Below are 24,557 nucleotides of genomic sequence, written 5' to 3'. Positions count from 1 at the left end.
CGGGGAGGGGGTAAGTGCAGTTTGAATCTAGGAAATATGGTATTTTCATTCCTGTTATTCAGATGAGGAAGGTGAGGCCCCTGAAGATGTTTTGTGCAGATGGTGTAATGACATGCCAAGGAGCTACAGGCAAAATACTGTGACAGCTTCTGAACTGCCTTCAGTTCCCCAGATATGAAGGCCCTCCTTCCCCTCTGGGCCCTTGCAGGTACCTGGTAGTCTCCCTGCCCTGGACATGCTTCCTCTCTTCCTTAGAATCCTCTAATTCCTGCTTCTCCCTCAGGTCCCAGTTTAGTCCTCTGCCTCTTCTGGGGTGTCTTCCCTGGCCCATGCCCAGGGAAGAGGCCCCTGCTGGGAGCACCTCCCATCCCTAGTGGTTCCCCATCACAGCGTGGTCGCTTCCTTTTTTTTTTTTTTTTTTGTGGTACGCGGGCCTCTCACTGTTGTGGCCTCTCCCGTTGCGGAGCACAGGCTCCGGACGCGCAGGCTCAGCGACCGCGGCTCACGGGCCCAGCCGCTCCGCGGCACGTGGGATCTTCCCGGACCGGGGCACGAACCCGTGTCCCCTGCATCGGCAGGCGGATTCTCAACCACTGCGCCACCAGGGAAGCCCGGTCTCTTCCTTTTTAACAGACTTATTCTCCATGTCCTGGAGAATTCATGAGGACAGGACCATGACTGCCTGGTCATCATTTTATCTCTATCACCTGGTGTGATACTATGATTTATAATGGATATATATTTTGGTCCATGGTTCCTGGCTCACAGCTACCAAAACTCTGGGAATTTCCTGAGAAATAAGATCAATGGGAGAATCTTTTGTTACAATATTTGGTCTCTGGTCCTCAGTTCCTGAAATGGCTTTGGAGCCATCAGTGTGAGATGGGTGTCTTGTTATTCATAATAAGTCCCTTTCCATCACAAATGGGTTTACATTAATTAGGTGACTTTTGGAAAACACCTAAAGATGAGGGCTGGTTGCCAGGGGAACCAACTGCAAATAGAGAGTTGGAAATTTCAGTCCCACGCCCTGATTTCCTGGGAGGGGAAAGTGGGCTGGAGGTTGAATCAATCAGCCCTGGCTAATGACTTAATCCATCATGCCTGTATAATGAAGCCTCCATAAAAACCCCAAAGGACTGGGTTTGGAGAGCTTCCAGGTTGGTGACCAGGTGGAGATGCTGGGAGAGCTGTGTGCACATGCTTGGGGAAGACATGGAAGCTCCACGCCCTTTCCCTACACCTTGCTCTGTGTATCTCTTCCATCTGGCTGATCCTGAGTTATATACTTTTATAAGCCAGTCATCTAATAAGTAAAATGTTTCTCTGAACTCTGCAACTCTAGAAAATTCATCCAACCTGAGGAGAGGGTAGTGAGAACCTCTGATTTGTAGCTGTTTGGTCACAAGCACAGGTGACAACCTGGAATTGTGATTTGGCTTTGAAGTAGGAGTGGGGGGTTGAGGGAATGAGCCCTTAACCTGTGGGACCTGACACATCTACAATTAGATGGTGTCAGAACTGAGTTGGATTGTAGGCCACCCAGTGGTGTTAGATCATTGTTTGGAGATGTAGAACCCCTGACACACCAGAATCAGTGACTGGAGCCACTGCACCTGATTTATTGAAGGGGCTCAGGAATATCTGCACTTGTAATGTATGCACTTTGGCCCAGTCCTGCTCATCGATACTTGAATCAGAGAACAGCACAGTGGTTTAGAGCATGGATTCTCAAAGTGTGGTCCCCAGGCCTGTCACATTAGCATCACCTGGGAGATTGTTAGAAATGCAAATCCTTGGGCCCATCCCCAGCTTACCAGCTGGGGCCCAGCAATTGGTTTCAGTTAGCCCTCCTGATTATTCTGTGTGAGGACCACAGGTTAGCATATGGGCTCTGAGACAGCCTGCCTGGCTTCAAATTCTGGCTCTGTTGCTTAAAAATTGTTTGGCTCTGGGATATTTACAATACCTTTCTGTGTCTCAGTGCTCTCATCTATAAAATGGAGATAATAAAAATAATGTTAGCTGCCTCAATTGGATTAACAACATAGAGCTGTTAACACAGCATCTGCTCACAGTAAGTGCTCCAAGTAAGTTACCTGTTAGTAGTGTTAGCTGTGCAACCATAGGAAAATTCATTAACTTCTCTGAATTTTACTTCCCTTATCTTTGAAGTAAGAATAAAATCTTTGCCTCTCATGGTTTTGCAAGTTAACTGTCTGTCATGATGAATTGTATGTGTCAACTTGGCTGATCTATGGTGTCCTTCATTTGGACAACCAACCAATCAAGATGTTGCTGTGAAGGGATTTTTAATAAGTGACTAGAATTTAAATCAGTAGACTTTGAATAAAGCAGATCACCCTCCATAATGTGGGGGGCCTCATCCAGCCACTTAAAGACTACAATGTAACAGGGAAGAAAAAAATATGACTCTGTGTTGGATCTGTTTCTTCTACTTTAACCTTTGCTTTCCATTGCTTTTGTTTTGTCTATAGCTATAGGCATACATAATGGCCTGCGTCTGGTGGTAACCCTGCCCCTCCGCCTGCATGTTAATAAAAAGTGCCTTTGTTCAGCTCACAGGGAAACACCCTGACCCTGCCCACCTGTGAATGGCTGCAGAAAAGAAGAAATTAACACATCCATTCCTGAGGCTGGCCAAAACAAGGAGACATTTTGCAAAACTTATGGCCTTTTTGCTTTACTTCCTCACCTCCTCCCCCTCTCTGTTCTGTAAAAGAAACTGGCATCCAGACCCTGATAAGATGGGTCTCTACGATGCTAGTCTACCATCTTCTCGGATGCCCTGCTTCCTGAATAAAATCACTATTCCTTGCCTCAACACCTCATCTCCTGATTATTGGCCTGTCGTGCGGTGAGCATTGGTAACTATAAGACAGGACTGAGGTCTCCCAAGTCTCCAGAGAAGACTGCCTTCAGTCTCAAAACTGCAACCAGAATTTCCAGCCTCCCTCACAATCAAAGGAGCCTGTTCTTTACATCTCTCAATCTCTCTCCTTCTCCTTCTCTCTCTCTCTCTCTCTAGATATACAGATACACACACACACCCTATTTGTTGTATTTCTTTTGAAAGTTCTAGTACAATGTGTTATATATGTGTAGGTCAGGAATTCTCAACCTGTATAGTTTCCCAACTATTGACATTTGAGCCAGATGTTTCTTCATTGTGGAGGACCGTCCTGTGTGTTGTAGGATGTTTAGCAGTATCCCTGGCCTCTACCCACTAGACGCCAGAAGCACTGCCCCCTCTCCTATTAGTAAAAAGAAAAAAATCTCTCTAAGCATGGCTAAATGTCCCCTGGGGACAAAATCTCCTTCAGCTGAGAACCACTGGTATAAATAACTGGGAAATTCAGGCACCATTGCTCCAACTAAACCAGTGCTGCACTGTTGCCCATGTAGCCGCCATCAAAACAATTTAATCACTTTCCACAACATCAGGCTCAAAACCCACTGCCACCAAAGATGGCCCTAATGTCCTCCCTCCTCCTGCAGATCCCACATGTGTGCCTGTCTTTCCCTTGTGCACATTTCACTTGATCACATTTTTTTCCAGTGGTCTTTTCGTAGCCTCATATATGTATATTTTGCCCACTTCCACCAAACGTCCTCGAAGGAAGGGGCAGCCCTGGTAAGAGGAGTAAATAATTGTATCCAAGTCCAAATCCTGCTGTTTGTCGCCTTATGACCTTGGGATAGCCACTCATTCTTCCTGCCTTTCAATATTAGTATCTATAAAACTGGAAGAGTTGAGTCTCCTTCATAGAGTGGTTATCAAGTACAAGCACTTTTGAACTACAAACATATAGTCTTTTCCTTCAAAAAAGCAAAACCATGGCTTTTATATTTTTTTTGTAAGAGAACTGCCAGTTCAGGGGGGTTTAGGATGAAACATGACCTTGAAAAATGCTAAATGAACAAATAAATACATGAATTTGCATGTCATATTTTGCTTTTGTTTAATTTTCTTCTTCTGATAGCTTTTTTTTTTTTTTTTTTTTTTTTTTTTTTTTTTTTTTTTTTTTTTTTTTTGCCGTATGCGGGCCTCTCACTGTTGTGGCCTCTCCCGTTGCGGAGCACAGGCTCCGGACGTGCAGGCCCAGCGGCCATGGCTCACGGGCTCAGTCGCTCCGCGGCATGTGGGATCTTCCCGGACCAGGGCACGAACCCGTGTCTCCTGCATCGGCAGGCGGATTCTCAACCGCTGCGCCACCAGGGAAGCCCCTTCTGATAGCTTTAAAGTAATGTAGGCAGGGTCCTTTCTGTGTCCTTCTGAGATTAATATATAAATTACCTAATTGGGCAGTTGCCAAGGCAATGCAATTTGCCTAGTTATTGACCTCAAACCTATGGAAGTGACGGTGCTCATCCATAATTCTACCTACCCCCATTGTCTATGTCTTTATTTCCTTAGGGAGCACCCATACTTGAGACCAAATATTTGTCTGTCAGAATGACTGAAGCAGTCCTCTTCCAGAAAAATCATCTCTGTACCCTTCAGCCTTCTCCCCTGCCAAGGCATCCAGAAGATGATTTTCTGACTTCCCACAGCCTTTGGGACTTCATAGCACAGATCTGCCTCCCTGCTTCCCCTATCAGACTATGAGCTCACAAGGTGGAAGGCTGCGCTTATTGGATTATACATTCTCAAGGGCTGGTGCACTGTGTGCCAAAGCAGGTGACCACACTCATGAGTATGACGATGACTCATTAGGCTCCAAAACCATGTGCCCACTGCCTGCAGGATGTCTCCATGTCCACGATTTGTGGACAATGGCAGCTCAGCTTCTCAAAAAAGCTAAGCTTAGATCTTCCTTCCTAAACCAGTTATTTAATTTTGCAGAACAAACCATTCCAAAACACTGTGATCTAAAAACAACAATTTATCTCTTATGGTTCTGTGGGTTGACTGGGCTCTCCTGGGCAATTCTTGCTCAGGGTCTCAGTCAGGTGGTGGTTGGGGCAAGAGCCATCAGAAAGCTTTTTCAATCACACATCTGACACCTGGGCTGGGGCAGCTGGATCATCTGAGGGCTGGCCAGGTGTCTCTTTGTTTTCCCCCACTTAACACCTCCATGGGGCTAGCTTTGGCTTCTTCATAACATGGTGGTCCCAGATTAGCAGAACTTCTTACTTGATGATTGGTGGCTGCTTCTCCAAGAGCTCCATGAGCCTGGATGGAAGCTGCAGCCTTCTTAGACATAACACTGAAAGTCTCAAGACATTACTTCTGCCACATTCTACTGATCAAGTAAGTCATAAGGCCAACCCAGGTTCAAGGGGAGGGAAATTAGACCCCCCTGTCAGTGGGAGCAGTAGCAAAGAATTCTACCATGTTTCTAACAAGTGCAGTTTCTTGTCCCTGGCAATGATTTCTTTGTATTCTTACATCTCAGGAAGTTTTTAATGGAACATATAGTGGAATGAAAATAGAAATTCATTTAGTCACTGTTTTGGGATACTAAATTTTCTTACCAGATTGGTTTTCATACGACATGAACAGTCCCTTTTCAAGAGGCTGCTGGTTCATTCTTAATTCCTGCATTCCATTGTTAAGCATTCTTTTTTCCTTTCTTATTCGTGATTTTTTTGAAATATACAAAAAAGAATAATGTAATAAATATTCCTGACCCAGATTTAATGCTAACACCATGCAATGTTTGTTTCAGCTGGATTGGTGTGGGGAGAGGGGGTAAGAAGGAGTTGGGGTCAAAGGATTTATAGGACTCAGACACTGTAGGGCCTTGATGGACATGGTAAGGATTTTGAGTAGATGTATGATGTGATCTCATTTTTCAGTTTAAAATAAATCACTCTAGAAGAATCTGTAGTTGGGCAAAAGTGGAAACAGGGAATCCAATTAGGAGGCTTTTGCTATAATCCAGGTGAGACGATGGGATCTTAGATTAGGGTAGGAGTAAAAATGGTGTTGAAACATGGCTGGATCTGAGATCTACTTTTCAAACTAAAAACACTCTTGCTTATGGGTGTGAAAGAGAGAAATCAATGATAACTCTCACTGTTCTAGCCTGGGCAACTTTGTGGAAGTCGTGCCCTTTACAGAGATGGCAGCTATAGTAAATGTGCATCAGTTAACAGTTAATTGTTCTTTAATTATTGTACTTGTTAGAGCTCAGCAATCAGATTGTAAGCCTGTGTCCCTCAACATAGGCAAATACTGTATTCACATTTGATAAATTAGTTGACTCCACTTCTATTAGTTAATAGCAGTGTGACTTTTGGCAAGCTTCATAACCCTCTGACTCAATCTCATCTGTAAAATGAGTGTAGTATTTATTGATGCTCATTGGGTTATTGAGAGAGTTAAGTGTAGCCCTTAGAACAATGCCTGGCACATAGTAAGTGCTCAGTAAATACTAGCTCTTATTCATTCTGGGAATCCTCTCACCAACTACAGTCAGTCAAACCAGGATCTTATGAGTTACTCTTTATTGTATTTGCTCAATGCAAGGTCAGAATATTTTTCAAAGGTACCTAATATTTTTCAGAGCTGAGAAAATCCATGCCAACTTTAGAATGTTACTGTGTCTGAATCTCTTTGGTTACCTCTTGATTTTCAAAACCTCAAACTTAGGAGGCCAAAAATGTATACATATTTAACTGCTAGGATATTTTTTTAAATTCATTTATTTTTGGCTGTGTTGGGTCTTTGTTGTGCGTGTGGGCTTTCTCTAGTTGCGGTGAGTGGGGGCTACTCTTTGTTGCCGTGCACGGGCTTCTCATTGCGGTGGCTTCTCTTGTTGTGGAGCACAGGCTCTAGGTGTGCGGGCTTCAGTAGTTGCAACATGCGGGCTCAGTAGTTGTGGCTCATGGGCTCTAGAGCACAGGCTCAGTAGTTGTGGCACATGAGCTTAGTTGCTCCACGGCATGTGGGATCTTCCTGGAGCAGGGCTCAAACCTGTGTCCCCTGCATTGGCAGGAGAATTTTTAACCACTGTGCCACCAGGGAAGTCCAAACTGCTAGGATATTAAAGAGGACCAGTTAGGCCTAATTCCTACTTCCTGCCATCCTAAGCCATGTATGCTTTTGATTTAGCTGCAATGAATACAAATATTTTATCAGTGACCCAATATATTTCATTGCCTCTCTGGTCCTTCTGGGTATTGCTGGACAGACCTCCGACTAGCTGATGTCATTGTTGGCTTTTGTGAATTGTGTCAGTGTGGCTTCCCTTTTGTAGCTTTAGCCCAAGAGAGAAAGACAGCAACTTGGAGATGAAGAGCCCTTATTCAGTGTTAACGGGATCAGCTGTAAACAGCAGAAATTCACAGTAGTTGATATTCATTGAGAAAGAAGATAATTTAAAGAAATAATTTTTGGTAAAAAATAATTACAAACAGATGATCTGGTACATTCTAACACACGAGATAAAATTCTTCCATCCTTAGAGAACTGGATAGCATGCAAGGCTTTGCCTCAAGGAAAGCACTGTGAGGTAGTGGAAAAAGTCCTGGACTTAGAACACAGGGACTGGCTGGCACCTGAGGATGTTTCCTTTGTAAAGTGGGAATATAATTCGTATCAACCTCATGGGGTTGCTATCAAGATTCATGGAGATAATGTCAAGGACAGGACTTTGAAAAGGTGCAGAATATTATTCCTCAGCAATTGTTACACCTATACAAGCCTATACAAGTGTTAAGATTTGAAAATATGTGGAGGAGAAGGTAGAGGAAGTAAATACAGTTCCCTTCCAGGGTATTCCTTAACCAGTGTCTTTTCTAGATTGCGTTACTTACAAGCCATTGTAAAGATGGCAATAACAAGAGGAAAAATAATGACAACAGCTAACATTTATTTAATATCGACAGCAAAGCAGTGCTACGCCAACTCCTTTGCACGTTATCAGTTCATTTAACGGTGACAACAGTTCCTTGAAGTGGGTATGGCTACAAACACCATTTTATGGATGAGAAATGGGTTCACAGGGATTTATTACCTGCCTATCGTGCAGTTAGTGGGTCACATGAGCAGGATTTTAATAGAGCAGCCTGTTGCCGGAAACTGCAAGTGTAACTACTTGGCTACACAGTCTATAGCTGAGTCGTGGTGTAACTGGACTGTGACCTCAGTGTTGGGGGTACAGAGTCATCTTTAGTGGCATGAGTCCCTCTGTGCCTCAGGAATTTGTTCTCGTCCTCCTATGCCCTGGTCACACCCTCTCCTGTCCCTGCTGTTTCCTGCACACAGGAAATAGGTGTTGGGGGCTGCATTGGTTTAGGTGATACTAGCTGCTGTAGCAAATACACCCCAAAAATGTATACTGGAAAACACAGTGATAAGTTACACTATTACCGATGTAATGAAAGCAAGTGGATACACACAATCCTGGGGCAGCCCCTCTCCACACAGTCATTCCGTCCCTGGGCTGAGCATAGCTCCTCCATCTTCAACATTTGTCTTTGAGGTCGTCTCCATTCCAGCCGACTGGAAGGGGAAAAGGGGCGGAGGGCCACCCTGTGGGAGGCATAAGGCCAGCTAGAAGTTGGTGACGTCACTTCTGCTCACATTTCACGGGCCAGGACTCCGTCGTTCGCTCCTGCAAATGGGTCTGGGACATGCAGATCCCAGCGGGCAGCTATAGTCCGGTGACATCTCTGCAATGCAGAGCAGGCAGCACAGATTTTTGGTGAACAGCTAGAGGTGTCTGCTACCAGAATCACGATGATGCTAGATGGTTTACCATGGGTGAAAGTTTATTGATTTCAGTTCCATTAATTGGGTCCTGCAGGATACCAGGGGGAGTTATGAATTTGGGGAAAGTTTTTTGGTCAAAACATGTTCTTGTTTCTCTGTTTCTCATACCACTAAGATAAAATTTATCACCGATGACAGTCTCAGGGGGAGAAATTTCTCCCTGCAACTGTTCCATATCTGCCATCAACATGTCACTGGGCTCTTGGCTTAATTGCCTGATTTTTTTCTTTCCTCTAACTATTTAATTTTAAAAATGGCTATTCTTTTACTATACCTTTATTGGATCTCAGGTACACAGAATTAGATTAATTCTAAACTGTAGTTCATTACACACATTCATCCATGGTTCCTTGTAAGACTTTCTATTTATTTGCTTGCTTACTGATATTACAACAAACCCATGAAACTCTGTGCATATGAAAACTGGAATATTAACAATAACTTATATCTACAATAAGTTCCCTGTCAATCCCATTCCTCTTCCTCCCATATCCTATGTAACCACTATCCTGGATCTTATGTTTATTATTCCTTTGCTTTTTCTTTTAATAGACTTTATTTTTTTAGAGCAGTTTTAGATTCACAGCAAAATTGAGCAGAAGGTAGAGAGATTTCTCATATGCTCCCCACTGCCCCTGCCACACACGCATACATAGGCTCTCCCATTATCAACATCCCCTACCAGAGTGGCACATTGGTTACAACTGATGAATCTACATTGACACATTATTACCACCCAAAGTCTATAGTTTCCATTATGGTTCACTCTGATGTTGAACATTCTATGGATTTGGATAAATTTATAATGACAGGTATCCCCCATTATTGTATCATATAGAGTATTTTCACTGCCCTAAAAATCATCTGTGCTCTGCCAATTCATCCCTTCTTCCCCCCTACCCCTTGGCAACCACTGATCTTTTTACTGTATTCATAGTTTTGCCTTTTAAAGAATGTTATATAGTTGGAATCATAAAGTATGTAGCCATTTCAGATTGGCATCATTCACTTAATAATATGTATCTAAGTTTTCTCCATGGCTTTTCGTGGCTTGATAGCTCATTCTTTTTAGTGATGAATGATATTCCATTGTCTGGATGTCCCAAAGTTTACTTATTCATTCACTTGCTGATGGACATCTTGGTTGCTTCCAGGTTATGGTAATTATAAATAAAGCTGCTATACACATCCATTTACAGGTTTCTGTATGGACATAAGTTTTCAATTCCTTTGGGTAAACACCAAGGAACAAGATTGCTGGATTGTTTGGTAAGGGTATGTTTAGTTTTGTCAGAAACCACCAAACCATCTTCCAAAGAGACTGTGCCTTTTTGCGCTTCCACTAATAGTTTGTGAGACTTTCTGCTCCTCTACATCCTCACCAGCATTTGGTGTTGTCACTGTTTTGGATTTTGGCTATTTTAATAAACAGCTAATAGTATCTAGTTATTTTCATTTGCAATTCCCTAATGATAGATGATGGGGAATATTTCTTTGTGTGTGTGTGTGTGTGTGTGTGTGTGGTACGCGGGCCTCTCACTGTTGTGGCCTCTCCCGTTGCGGAGCACAGGCTCTGGACGTGCAGGCTCAACAGCCATTGCTCACGGGCCTAGTTGCTCTGCGGCATGTGGGATCTTCCCGGACCGGGGCACAAACCCGTGTCCCCTGCATCGGCAGGCGGATTCTCAATCACTGCGCCACCAGGGAAGCCCAGGGAACATCTTTTCATATGCTTATTTGTCATCTATAAATCTTCTTTGAGATGTCTGTTGAGATCTTTGTACTACTTTTTAATCAAGTTGTTTGTTTCCTTACTGTTGAGTTTTAAGAGTTCTTTGTATACTTTGGATAACAGTCCTTTATCAAATATTTTCTGTCAGTCTTCAGCTTGTCTTATCCTCTTGATATTGTCTTTCACAGATAAGAAGTTTTTATTCTAAGAAAGTCCAGCCTCTCCATTATTTCTTTCATGGGTCATACTTTTGGTGTAGTATCTAATAAGTCATTGCCACATCCAAAGTCATCTCAATTTTATGCTATGTTGTCTTCTAGTGTTTTATAGTTTTGCATTTACATTTAAATTCGTGATTCACAAGACTACAATGCGGTATCACCTCACACCAGTCAAAATGGCTATCATCAAAAAATCTACAAACAATAAATGCTCTAGAGGGTGTGGAGAAAAGGGAACACTCTTGCACTGCTGGAGGGAATGTAAATTGATACAGCCACTATGGAGAACCATATGGAGGTTCCTTAAAAAACTAAAAATAGAACTACCATACAACCCAGCAATCCCACTACTGGGCATATACCCTGAGAAAACCATAATTCAAAAAGAGTCATGTACCACAATGTTCATTGCAGCTCTATTTGCCAGGACATGGAAGCAACCTAAGTGTCCATCAACAGATGAATGGATAAAGAAGATGTGGCACTTATATACAATGGAATATTACTCAGTCATAAAAAGAAATGAAATTGAATTATTTGTAGTGAGGTGGATGGACCTAGAGTCTGTCATAGAGTGAAGTAAGTCAGAAAGAGAAAAACAAATACTGTATGCTAACACATATATATGGAATTGAAAAGGAAAAAAAAAAAGTTCTGATGAACCTAGGTGCAGAACAGGAATAAAGACGGAGACATAGAGAATGCACTTGAGGACACAGAGAAGGGGAAGGGTAAGCTGGGATGAAATGAGAGAGTAACATTGACATATATACACTACCAAATGTATAATAGAAGCAGCTGCATAGCATAGGGAGATCAGCTAGGTGCTTTGCAACCACCTAGAGGCGTAGATTAAGGAGGGTGGGAGGGAGATGCAAGAGGGTGGGAATATGGGGATATATGTATGCATATAGCTGATTCACTTTGTTATACAGCAGAAACTAACACAACATTGTAAATAAATTATACTCCATTAAAGATGTTAATAAATAAATAAGTAAGTAAATTTGTGAAAGTCTGTGGCAACCCTGCATCAAGCAAGCCCATCAGCTATTTTTCTAGGAGGATTTGCTCACATCATGTCTCTGTGTCACATTGTGATAATACTCACAATATTTCAAATCCTCCAGCAGCAAAAAGATTATGACTCCCTGAAGGTTCAGATGATGGTTAGCATTTTTCAGCAATAAAATGGTTTTTATTAAGGTACTTACATTGTTTTTTTAGACATAATGCTATTGCACACTTTACAGACTACAGTACAGTGTAAATACAACATTTATATGTACCAGGAAACCAGAAAATTTACGTGACTTTCTTTATTGTGGTATTCACTTTATTGTGGTGGTCTGGAATTGAACACACGATATCTCTGAGGTATGCCTGTACCACGTTTTCTGATTGTTGTAGTTTTATAGTAAGTCTTGAAGTCAGATGGTGTCAGTCATGTAACTCCGTTCTTCTCCTTCAGTATTGTATTGGCTGTTCTGGATCTTTTGCCTTTCCATATAAACTTTAGAATCATTTTGTCAATATCCACAAAATAACTTACTGGGGTTTTGATTGCAGCTGTGTTGAATTTATGAATCAAGTTAGGAAGAACTGATGTCTTGACAATATTGAATCTTCCTATCCCTGAACATGAAACATCTCTCCATTTATTTAGTTCTTCTGAGATTTCTTTCATCAGAATTTTGACATTTTTCTCATATAGATATTGTACATATTTTGTTAGACTTATTATTAAGTATTTAATTTTGGGGGGGTGCTAATATAAATAATATCATGTTTTTAATTTCAAATTTCACTTATTCATTGCTGGTTTTATAGAAAAGTGACTTTTGTATATTAACCTTGTATCCTGCAACCTTGTAGTAATTGCTTATTAGTTTCAGAAGTGTTTTGTTGATTCTTTTAGATTTTCTACATAGAAGATTATGTCATGTATGAACAAAAACAGTTGATTTCTTCCTTCAAAATATTTATATTTTAAATTTTCTTTTTTTATCTTTGATTAGCTTTTAAAATTCTTAAAAGATAATACCCATTTCTCCTAACCCCCACCCCCAAACTCTGGCAACCATCAATCTTTCTCTGTATTTTTGTTTCAGTTTTGTTTGTTTGTTTGGCTGGTTGGTTTTTTTTTTCTTTTTTTAGATACCTCATATAGGAGAGATCATACAGTATTTGTCTGTCTGTATCTGACTTCTTCCACTTAGTATAATGCCCTCAAGTTTCATCCATATTATTGCTGCAAATAGCAAGGTTTTACTCTTTTTTATGACTGAATAATATTCCATTGTGTGTGTGTTTGTGTGTGTGTGTGTGTAGACTCCAAAATTTCTCATTCATTCATCCATCAGTGGACACTTAGGTTGTTTCCATATCTTGGCTATTGTGAATAGTGCTGCAATGAACACAGGGGTGCATATATCTTTTCAAGTTAGTGTTTTCATCGTCTTCAGTTAAATACCCAAAAGTGGAATTGCTGGATTTTATGGTAGTTCTATGTTTAATGTTTTGAGGAACCTCCATACTGTTTTTCATAGTGGCTACACCAATTTATATTCCCATCAGCAGTGCACAAGGGTTCCCTTTTCTCCACATCAACAATTTGTCATTTCTTGTCTTTTTGATAATAGTCATTCTGACAGGAGTGAGGTGATCTCACTGTGGTTTTGATTTTCATTTCCCTGATGATTAATAATATTGAACATCTTTTCACATGCCTGTTGGCCATCTGTATGTCTTCTTTGGAAAAATGTCTATTCAGATCTTCTGACTATTTTTAAACTGAATTGTTTGGGTTTTTGGTGTTGCATGAGTTCTTTATATACTTTGGATATTAACCCTTTATTAGATACATGATTTGCAAATATTTTCTCCCATTGGGTAAGTTGCCTTTTCATTTTCTTGATGGTTTCTAAATACATCACCTCACACATATGTGCAAGAGCTTCCCCAGTAGTAGAATTGCCAGGTTATAGGGCTTGAGAATGTTCAGTTTTATAAGATAATGCCAAACTGTTTTCCAAAGTGGTACTTCCACCAACAGTGTAAACTGAGGACCTGCTCATCCACATCCTCTTTGGTACTTGATTTTGTCAGACTTTTAAATTTTTGCTGATTGTAAAATTATATCTCATTGTGATCCTGATTTGTATTTCCCTGAGCACAAGTGAATTTTAATATTTCTTCATATGGTTAGTGTCCATATGTTTTTGAGTTCTATGTTTTTCACCCATTTTCTTTTTGATTATTGATTCCTAGAAATTCTAGGAATATTATATATTTTTGATACCAATTCTCTGTCAGTATTGTGAATATCTTTTTGCAATATGTAAACTATCTTTCCATTTTCTTTCAGATATCTTTGATCAGAAGTTCTCATAATAATGTAATAAAATGTATTCTTTTTTTTTTTGGTACTTTCTGTGTATTGTTTAAGAAATGCTTCCCTAAGCCTAACTGAGGTTAGAAATATATCCACCTATGGTTTTTACTTAATATTTTAACGTTTTGCTTTTAACATTTAAGAACTTTAGCCCTCTGTTGTTGACTTTTGTGTACAGTGTGAAACAGAGATCCAATTTCACCTATTTCCATGTGAATAACCATTCCCCTCCCACCCCACTGGTCTACCTTGGCAACTACATATGGGCATTTCTGGGCTGTCTATTCCATTCCTTTGGTGTATTGTCCTTCAGTAAAGTTTTATAAACTTTGGTATCAGTCTTTTACATATTTTAATGTTTATTTTTTGGTATTTGACATGTTGATGCTATGTTAACATGACTCTTCTAAGAAGAAGGTTAAGTTTTCTAGTTGCTTATTGTGTATACATGGAAATGCAACTGACTTTTTAAAACATTTTTATTGGAATATAATTGCTTTACAGTGGTGTGTTAGTTTCTGCTTTATAACAAAGTGAATCAGTTATACATATAAATATATCCCAATATCTCTTCCCTCTTCCGTCTCCCTCCCTCGCACCCTCCCTATCTCACCCCTCTAGGTGGTCACAAAGCACTGAACTGATCTACCTGTGCTATGTGGCAGCTTCCCACTAGCTATCTATTTTACATTTGGTAGTGTATATATGTCCATGCCACTGTCTCACTTTGTCCCAGCTTACCCTTCCCCCTCCTCCTATCCTCAAGCCCATTCTCTAGTAGGTCTGTGTCTTTATTCCTCCCCTGCCCCTAGGTTCCTCATGACCTTTTTTTTCTTTTACATTCCATATACATGTGTTAGCATACAGTATTTGTTTTTCTCTTTCTCTCTTACTTCACTCTGTATGACAGATTCTAGGTCTATCCACGTCACTACAAATAACTCAATTTCGTTTCTTTTTATGACTGAGTAATATTCCATTGTATATATGTGCCATATCTTCTTTATCCATTCATCTGTTGATGTACACTTAGATTTCTTCCATGCCCTGGCTATTGTAAGTAGAGCTGTAATGAACATTGTGCTACATTACTCTTTTGGGATTATGATTTTCTCAGAGTATATGCCCAGTAGTGGGATTGCTGGGTCGTATGGTAGTTCTATTTTTAGTTTTTTGAGAAACCTCCTTAGAGTTCTCCATAGTGGCTGTATCAATTTACAGTCCCACCAACAGTGCAAGAGGGTTCCCTTTTCTCCAAACCCTCTCCAACATTTATTGTTTATAGATTTTTGTATGATGGCCATTTTGACCAGTGTGAGGTGATATCTCATTTTAGTTGTGATTTGCATTTCACTAAATATTAGTGATGTTCAGCATCCTTTCATGTGTTTGTTGGCAATCTGTATATCTTCTTTGGAGAAATTTCTGTTTAGGTCTTCTGCCCATTTTTGGATTGGGTTGTTTGTGTTTTTGATATTGACATGCATGGAGCTGCTTGTAAATTTTGGAGAGTAATCATTTGTCAGTTGCTTCATTTGCAAATATGTTCTCCCATTCTGAGGACTCTCTTTTTGTCTTGTTTATGGTTTCCTTTGCTGTGCAAAACGTTTTAAGTTTCATTAGGTCCCATTTGTTTATTTTTGTTTTTATTTCCATTTCTCTAGGATGTGGTTCAGAAAGGATTTTCTGTGATTTATGTGATGGAGTGTTCTGCCTATGTTTTCCTCTAAGAGTTTGATAGTGTCTGGCCTTACATTTAAGTCTCCAATCCATTTTGAGTTTATTTTTGTGTATGGTGTTAGGGAGTGTTCTAATTTCATTCTTTTATATGTAGCTGTCCAGTTTTCGCAGCACCACTTATTGAAGAGTCTGTCTTTTCTCCACTGTATATTCTTTCCTCCTTTATCAAAGATAAGGTGACCATATGTGTGTGGGTTTATCTCTGGGCTTTCTATCCTGTTCCATTGATCTATATTTCTGTTTTTGTGCCAGTACCATACTGTCTTGATTACAGAAGCTTTGTAGTATAGTCTGAAGTCAGGGAGCCTGATTCCTCCAGCTCCGTTTTTCATTCCCAAGATTGCATTGGCTATTTGGGGTTTTTTGTGTTTCCATACAAATTGTGGAATTATTTGTTCTAGTTCTGTGAAAAATGCCAGTGGTAGTTTGATAGGGATTGCACTGAATCTGTAGATTGTTTTGGGTAGTAGAGTCATTTTCACAATGTTGATTCTTCCAATCCAAGAAAATGTAGTTCTCCATCTGTTTGTACCATCTTTCATTTCCTTCCTCAGTGTCTTCTAATTTTCTGCATACAGTTCTTCTGTCTCCTTGGGTAGGTTTATTCCTAGATAATTTATTCTTTTTGTTGCAATGGTAAATGGGAGTGTTTTCTTAATTTCATTTTCAGATTTTTCATCATTAGTGTATAGGAATGCAAGAGACTTCTGTGCATAAACTTTGTATGCTGCTACTTTACCAAATTCATTGATTAGCTCTAGTAGTTTTCTGGTAACATCTTTAGGATTCTCTATGTATGGTATCATGTCATCTTCAAACAGTGATAGCTTTATTCTTCTTTCCGATTTGGATTCCTTTTATTTCTTTTTCTTCTCTAATTGCTGTGGCTAGAACTTCCAAAACTATGTTGAATAATAGTGGTGAGAGTGGGCAACCTTGTCTTGTTCCTGATCTTGGTGGAAATGCTTTCAGTTTTTCACTATTAAGAATGATGTTGGCTTTGGGTGTGTCATATATGGCCTTTACTATGTTGCGGTAGGTTCCTTCTATGTCTGCTTTCTGGAGGGTTTTTAAAATAAATAGATGTTGACATTTTGTCAAAAGCTTTTTCTGCATCTATTGAGATGATCATATGGTTTTTCTACTTCAATTTGTTAATATGGTGTATCACATTGATTGATTTGCATATATTGAAGAATCCTTGCATTCCTGGGATAAACCCCACTTGATCATGGTGTATGATCCATTTAATGTGCTCTTGGATTCTGTTTGCTAGTATTTTGTTGAGGATTTTTGCATCTATGTTCATCAGTGGTATTGGCCTGTAGTTTTCTTTCTTCATGACATCTTTGCCTGGTTTTGGTATCAGGGTGATGTTGGCCTACTAGAATGAGTTTGGGAGTGTTCCTCCCTCTGCTATATTTTGGAAAAGCTTGAGAAGGATAGGTGTTAGCTCTTCTCTAAATGTTTGATAGAATTCGCCTGTGAAGCCATCTGGTCCTGGGCTTTTGTTTGTTGGAAGATTTTTAATCACAGTTTCAATTTCAGTGCTTGTGATTGATCTGTTCATATGTTCTAATTCTTCCTGGTTCAGTCTTGGCAGCTTGTGCATTTCTAAGAATTTGTCCATTTCTTCCAGGTAGTCCATTTATTGGCATATAGTTGCTTGTGGTAATCTCTCATGATCCTTTGTATTTCTGCAGTGTCAGTTGTTACTTTTCCTTTTTCATTTCTAGTTCTATTGATTTGAGTCTTCTCCCTTTTTTTCTTGATGAGCCTGGCTAATGGTTTATGAATTTTTTTTATCTTCTCAAAGAACCAGTTTTTAGTTTCATTGATCTTTGTTATCGTTTCCTTCATTTCTTTTTCATTTTTTTCTGATCTGATCTCTATTATTTCTTTCCATCTGTTAAGCTTGGGATTTTTGTGTTCTTCTTTCTCTAATTGCTTTAGGTGTAAGGTTAGGTTGTTTATTTGAGATGTTTCTTGTTTCTTAAGGTGGGATTGTATTGCTATAAACTTCCCTGTTAGAACTGCCTTTGCTGCTTCCCATAGGTTTTGGGTCATCGTATTTTCTTGTCATTTGTTTCTAGATATTTTTTGATTTCCTCTTTGATTTCTTCAGTGATCTCTTAGTTATTAAGTAGTGTACTGTTTAGGTTCCATGTGTTTGTATTTTTTACAGATTTTTTTCCTGTAATTGGTATCTAGTCTCATAATGTTGTGGTTGGAAAAGATACTTGATATGTTTTCAATTTTCTTAAATTTACCAAGGCTTGTTTTGTGACCCAAGATATGATCTATCCTGGAGAATGTTCCATGAGCACTTGAGAAGATAGTGTATTCTGTTCTTTTTGGTTAGAATGTCCTATAAATATCAATTAAGACAATCTTCTTTAATGTATCACTTAAAGCTTGTGTTACCTTATTTATTTTCATTTTGGATGATCTGTCCATTGGTGAAAGTGAGGTGTTAAAGTCCCCTACTATGACTGTGTTACTGTCAATTTTCCCTTTTATGGCTGTTAGTATTTGCCTTATGTATTGAAGTGCTCCTATGTTGGGTGCATAAATATTTACAATTGTTAGATCTTCTTTTTGGATTGATCCCTTGATCATTACATAATGTCCTTCTTTGTCTCTTGTAATAGTCTTTATTTTAAAGTCTATTTTGTCTGATATGAGAATTGCTACTGCAGCTTTCTTTTGATTTCCATTTGCATGGAATGTCTTTTTCCATCCCCTCTCTTTCAGTCTGTAAGTGTCCCTAGGTCTGAAGTGGGTCTCCTATAGACAGCATATATATGGGTCTTGTTTTTGTATCCATTCAGCCAGTCTGTGTCTTTTGGTTGGAGCATTTAATCCATTTATATTTGAAGTAATTATTGATATGTATGTTCCTATTTCCATTTTCTTAATTGTTTCGGGTTTGTTATTTAGATCTTTTCCTTCTCTTGTGTTTCCTGCCTAGAGAAGTTCCTTTAGCATTTATTGTAAAGCTGGTTTGGTGGTGCTGATTTTTTTTAGTGTTTGCTTGTCTGTAAAGCTTTTAATTTCTCCATCAAATCTGAATGAGATCCTTGCTGGGTAGAGTAATCTTGGATGCAGGTGTTTCCCCTTCATCACTTTAAATGTGTCCTACCACTCCCTTCTGGCTTGCAGAGTTTCTGCTGAAAACTCAGCTGTTAACCTTATGGGGATTCCCTTGTATATTATTTGTTGTTTTTCCCTTGCTGCTTTTAATATTTTCTCTTTGTATTTAATTTTTGATAGTTTGATTAATATGTGTCTTGGCACGTTTCTCCTTGGATTTATCCTGTATGGGACTCTCTGTTCTTCCTGGACTTGATTAACTATTTCCTTTCCCATATTAGGGAAGTTTTCAACTATAATCTCCTCAAATATTAGGGAAGTTTTCAACTATAATCTCTTCAAATACTTTCTCAGTCCCTTTCTTTGTTTCTTCTTCTTCTGGGACCCCCTATAATTCGAATGTTGGTGTTTTTAATGTTGTCCCAGAGGTCTCTGAGACTATCCTCATGTATTTTCATTATTTTTTCTTTATTCTGATCTGCAGTAGTTTTTTCCACTCTTTTTTCTTCCAGGTCACTTATCCATTCTTCTGCCTCAGTTATTCTGCTATTGATCCCTTCTAGAGAAGTTTTATTTTCATTTATTGTGCTGTTCATCACTGTTTGTTTGCTCTTATTTCTTCTAGATCCTTGTTAAACGTTTCTTGTATTTTCTCCATTCTATTTCCAAGATTTTGGATCATCTTTACTATCATTATTCTGAATTCTTTTTCAGGTAGACTGCTTATTTCCTATTCATTTGTTAGGTCTGGTTCATTTTTACCTTGCTCCTTCATCTGCTGGGTGTTTTTCTGTCTTCTCATTTGCTTAACTTACTGTGTTTAGGATCTTCTTTTTGTAGGCTGCAGGTTCGTTGTTCTCGTTGTGTTTGGTGTCTGCCCCGAGTGGCTAAGGTTGGTTCAGTGGGTTGTGTAGGCTTCCTGGTGGAGGCGACTGGTGCCTTTGTTCTGGTGGATGAGGCTGGATCTTGTCTTTCTGGTGGGAAGGACTACATCTGGTGGTTGTTTTGGGGTGTCTGTGGCCTTATTTTTATTTTAAGCAGCCTCTCTGGTAATGGGTGGGGTTGTGGTCCTGTCTTGGTAGTTGTTTTGTATAGAGTGTCCAGCACTGTAGCTTGCCGGTTGTTGAGTGGACCTGGGGCTTGGCATTGAGATGGAGATCTCTGGGAGATTTTTGCCACTTGATATTTCATGGAGCTTGGAGGTCTCTTGCTGACCAATATCCTGAACTTGGCTCTCCCTCTTCAGAGGTAGAGCCCTGATGCCTGTCTGGAGCCCCAAGAGCCTGTCATCCACAGAGCTCAGAATAAAAGGGAGATAAAAAGAAAGAAGATAAAATATAATAAAATAAAATCATTAAGATAAAAAATAATTGTTAAAAAAATTTTTAAGTAATTAAAAAAATGAAAGAAAGAAAGAAGAGAGCAATGAAACCAAAAAAAACAAATCTGCCAATGGTAACAAGCGCTAAAAATTATACTAAAAAAAAACCCAAAAAACAAACAAAATAAAATACACAGACATTACCCTACGATGAATAGTAAAAGCAAAAGTATACAGACAAAATCACACACAGAAGCATACACACAGACACTCACAAAAACAGAAAAAATATATATCATTGCTCCCAAAGTCCACCTCCTCAATTTGGGATGATTCGTTGTCTATTCATGTATTCCACAGAGGCAGGGTACATCAAGTTCATTGTGGAGATTTAATCTGCTGTTCCTGTGGCTGCTGGGCGAGATTTCCCTATCTCTTCTTTGTTCGCACAGCTCCTGGGGTTCAGCTTTGGATTTGGTCCCACCTCTGCATGTAGGCCACCTGAGGGCATCTGTTCTTCTCTCAGACAGGGCAGGCTTAAAGGATTAGCTGATTTGTGGGCTCTGGCTCACTCAGGCTGGGAGGCAGGAGGGTTACAGAGTGTGGGGCAAGCCTGCGGCAGCAGAGGCCAACATGATATTGCACCAGTGTGAGGCGTGCCATGTGTTCTCCTGGGGAAGTTGTCCCTGGGTCACGGGACCCTGGCAGTGGCAGGCTGCATAGGCTCCCGGGAGGGGGGTTGTGGATAGTGAGCTGTGCTTGCACATAGGCTTCTTGGTGGCTGCAGCAGCAGCCTTAGCATCTCATGCCCGTGTCTGGAATCCACGCTGATAGCTGCAGCTCATGCCCTGTCTGGAGCTCCTTTAAGTGGTGCTCTCAATCCCCTCTCCTTGCACACCAGGAAACACAGAGGCAAAAAATGTCTCTTGCCTCTTAGGCAGCTCCAGACTTTTTCCCAAACTACATCCCGGCTAGCTGTGGTGCACTAGACCCCTTCAGGCTGTGTTCACACAGCCAACCCCAGTCCTCTCCCTGGAGTCTGACCTCCGAAGCCTGAGCCTCAGCTCCCAGCCCCCACCCACCCTGGCAGGTGAGCAGAAAAGCCTCTTGGGCTGGTGAGTGCTGGTTGGCACCGCTTCTCTGTGCAGGAATCTCTCTGCTTTGCCCTCCACACCCCTGTTGCTGCACACTCCTCTGTGGCTCTGAAGCTTCCCCCCCTCCGCCACCTGCAGTCTCCGCCCGGGAAGGGGCTTCTAGTGTGTGGAAACCTTTCCTCCTTCACAGCTGCCTCCCACCAGTGCAAGTCCCGTCCCTATTTTTTTGTCTCTGTTTTTTCCTTTTTCTTTTGCCCTACCCAGGTACATGGGGAGTTTCTTGCCATTTGGGAAGTCTGAGGTCTTCTGCCAGCATTCAGTAGGTGTTCTGTAGGATTTGTTCCACATTTAGATGTATTTCTGATGTAATTGTGGGGAGGAAGGTGATCTCCATGTCTTACTCTTCCACCATCTTAAAGCTCCTCTGCAATTGACTTTTATATCTTGATGTTATATGAAGACATCTTGAATACTTGTTATTTTTAATAATTTGCCTATAGATGTAGATAGTATATCACTTGCAAACAGTGATAATTTTATTTGTTCTTATTCTTTTTTTTATCCTCATGGCTTTAGTTTTGCCAGAACCTCAGAGTGAAAGAGGACCACCTTTCTGATTCTTCATTTTAAAGAGCACATTAATATTTTCCTATTAGGATGATATATATTGCAGATTTTAAAAATATATCCTTTATCAAGTTAAGTTTCCTTCTACTCCTAGTCTAAGTTTTTTTAAAATTATGGATTAATGGAGTGGTTTTCCTTTCATATTTATAGTATATCTCTTTTAGTGTGTTGAAGTGGTCATATTTATGTATTTTCTAATTTTTCTGACCATATTCATTTTTTTAATCTTTAAATTTATTTTCCCTCAATACTGTCTTTTTTATACAATTTTAAAGGTTACTTTCATTTACAGTCATTACAAAATATTGACTCTATTCCCGTGTTGTATAACACATCCTTGAGCCTGTCTTACACCCAGTAGCTTGTGCCTCCCACTCCCCCATCCATATATTGCTGCCCCACCACTGGTAACCACTAGTTCATTCTGTAAGTCTGTATGTTTTTTCATTATATTCACTAGTTTGTTGTATTTTTTAGATTCCACATACAAGTGATATCATACAGTATTTATCTTTTTTTGTCTTATTTCACTTATCATAATGCCCTCCAAGTCCATCCATGTTGCTACAAATGGCAAAATTTCATTCTTTCTTATGGCTGGGTAGTATTCCATTGTATATATACACCACATCTTCTTTATCCATTCTTCTGTTGATGGACACTCAGGTTGCTTCCACGTCTTGGCAATTGTAAATAATTCTGCCATGAACATTGAGGTGTATGTATCTTTTTGAATTAGTGTTTTTTGGGGTGTTTTGTTTTTGTTTTTGTTTTCTGGATATATATTCAGGACTGGAATTGCTGAGTCATATGGTAGCTCTATTTATACTGTTTTGAGAAACCTCCATACTGTTTTCCATGGTGGCTGAACCAATTTACCTTCCTACCAACAGTGTACAAAGGTTCACTTTTCTCCACATCCTCACCAATATTTGTTATTTGTGTTCTCTTTGATGATAGCTGTTCTAAACAAGTGTGAGGTGATATATCATTGTGGTTTTGATTTGCATTTCCTTAATGATTAGCAATGTTGAGCATCCTTTCATATTCCTGTTGGCCATCTGAATTTCTTCTTTGCAAAATATATATTTTCTAATTTTAAAACATCCTTGCATATCTGAGATAAACCCAACTTGAAAATGGGGCATTATCTTTTTTATACACTAAAGGAGTTGAGTTGCTAATGTTTTATTTAGGATTATTTTGTATTATTCATGAGTAAAATGGGCCTTTAATTTCCCTTTCTCATACAGTCCTTAACTGGTTTGCATATCAAGATTTTACTGACTCCATATAAATGAAAAGGCTAATATTCATCTTTTTCTAGTTTCTGAAATAATTTGTAAAAGATTCAGATGATCTGTTCCTTAAAAGTTTGGTGGAACTTGCCAATAAATCCATCTTGTCCTGGAGTTTTCTTCTTGTGAATACTTTAAACTATTGCTTCAATTTTTTAAAAGTCTTTGCCTTATGTATAGTTATATCTTCTTTTATACAGTTACCAACTTATGTCTTCTCTCTCTCTCTCTCTCTCTCTCTCTCTCTCTCTCTCTCTCTCTCTCTTTTATCAGTCTATTGTGAGGTTGGTGTCTTCAAAACTTAATTTTCTTTATCTTTCTTTTTTTAATTGAAGTATAGATGATTTACAATGTGTTTGTTTCAGGTGTACAGCAAAGTGATTCAGATATATATATATATTTCTTTTTCAGATTCTTTCCCATTATAGGTTATTACAAGATACTGAGTAGAGTTCCCTGTGCTATACAGTTGGTCGTTGTTGTTTATTTTATATATAGTAGAGTGTTTATGTTAATCCCAAACTCCTAATTTATACCTCCCTCTTTATCTTTGTTTTTTGTTTGTTTGTTTTCTCATTCAAAACCACTCAGACAGCGTTCACTCCTTCTTACCCTCCCAAAGGAAGAGAAGAAGGATTATCACTGGCTAATGGCAGTTGCAGAAGCAACACCTAGAGCCGGCTTCATGCTCAGAAGAGAATGCTGTACATCTTCCTTGTGGTTTTGGGTGCTCTACACATTCAGAGAAACTTGTCTAGTAATGAAATATATAAATGATCCCAAAAGCATTTTACCTTTGTTTTTTAATTTGCTGATTTCTGCTCAAAGTTTTAGTACTTCAGTATCCCTAAAGTACTTTTAGATTTATTCTGTAATTTTTCTAATTTATAAGTTGGGCACTTCATTCCTAGTGGATTTACCCTGTTGGAATTTTAGTTCTCTTAAGTTTATGCCATGGGGTCTGGGAGGATTCCAGCAGTTTCAGACATGGAAAGTATCAATAGGCAAGACAGCCTCCTTCTGTGGCTGGTGTGGGCCCCTCCCACAGAGGACCAGCAGGGGCTCTATCTGGGGGCAGCTTCTTCTACGGAATTGTTTTAAAATGTGAGTTCAGTATTTCAGTGTGCTCTTGGCTTAATTATTCATGTTGCTTTTTTTTTTTTCTTCTAGTACTATTTGTTAGATCACAGAACTGTTAACTGTGTGGAGCTGCTAGAATTTAGAGAGAATGTAGTCCTTGTGCTTCAGATGAGAATCATACAGAAGTGAAGTGGCATTACCTAAAGTCACACAA

General features: G+C 39.6%; 1 protein-coding gene and 1 non-coding gene across 5 annotated transcripts in view; one reads left to right on the top strand and one right to left on the bottom strand.

Annotated features, from left to right (window-relative positions):
- Positions 1–24,557, top strand: part of COL6A6 (collagen type VI alpha 6 chain) — a 177,283-nt gene that overhangs the window by 28,338 nt on the left and 124,388 nt on the right. The gene's annotated exons all lie outside the window — the stretch shown is intronic.
- On the bottom strand, positions 23,846–24,056 carry LOC131757863 (small nucleolar RNA U3). Its single transcript, XR_009336014.1, has one exon. It is a non-coding gene; the product is annotated as a small nucleolar RNA U3 (small nucleolar RNA).

This window comes from Kogia breviceps, chromosome 5, assembly GCF_026419965.1.
Source record: "Kogia breviceps isolate mKogBre1 chromosome 5, mKogBre1 haplotype 1, whole genome shotgun sequence".
Lineage (NCBI taxonomy): Eukaryota > Metazoa > Chordata > Mammalia > Artiodactyla > Physeteridae > Kogia > Kogia breviceps.
This window is presented reverse-complemented; position numbering and strand designations above follow the sequence as displayed.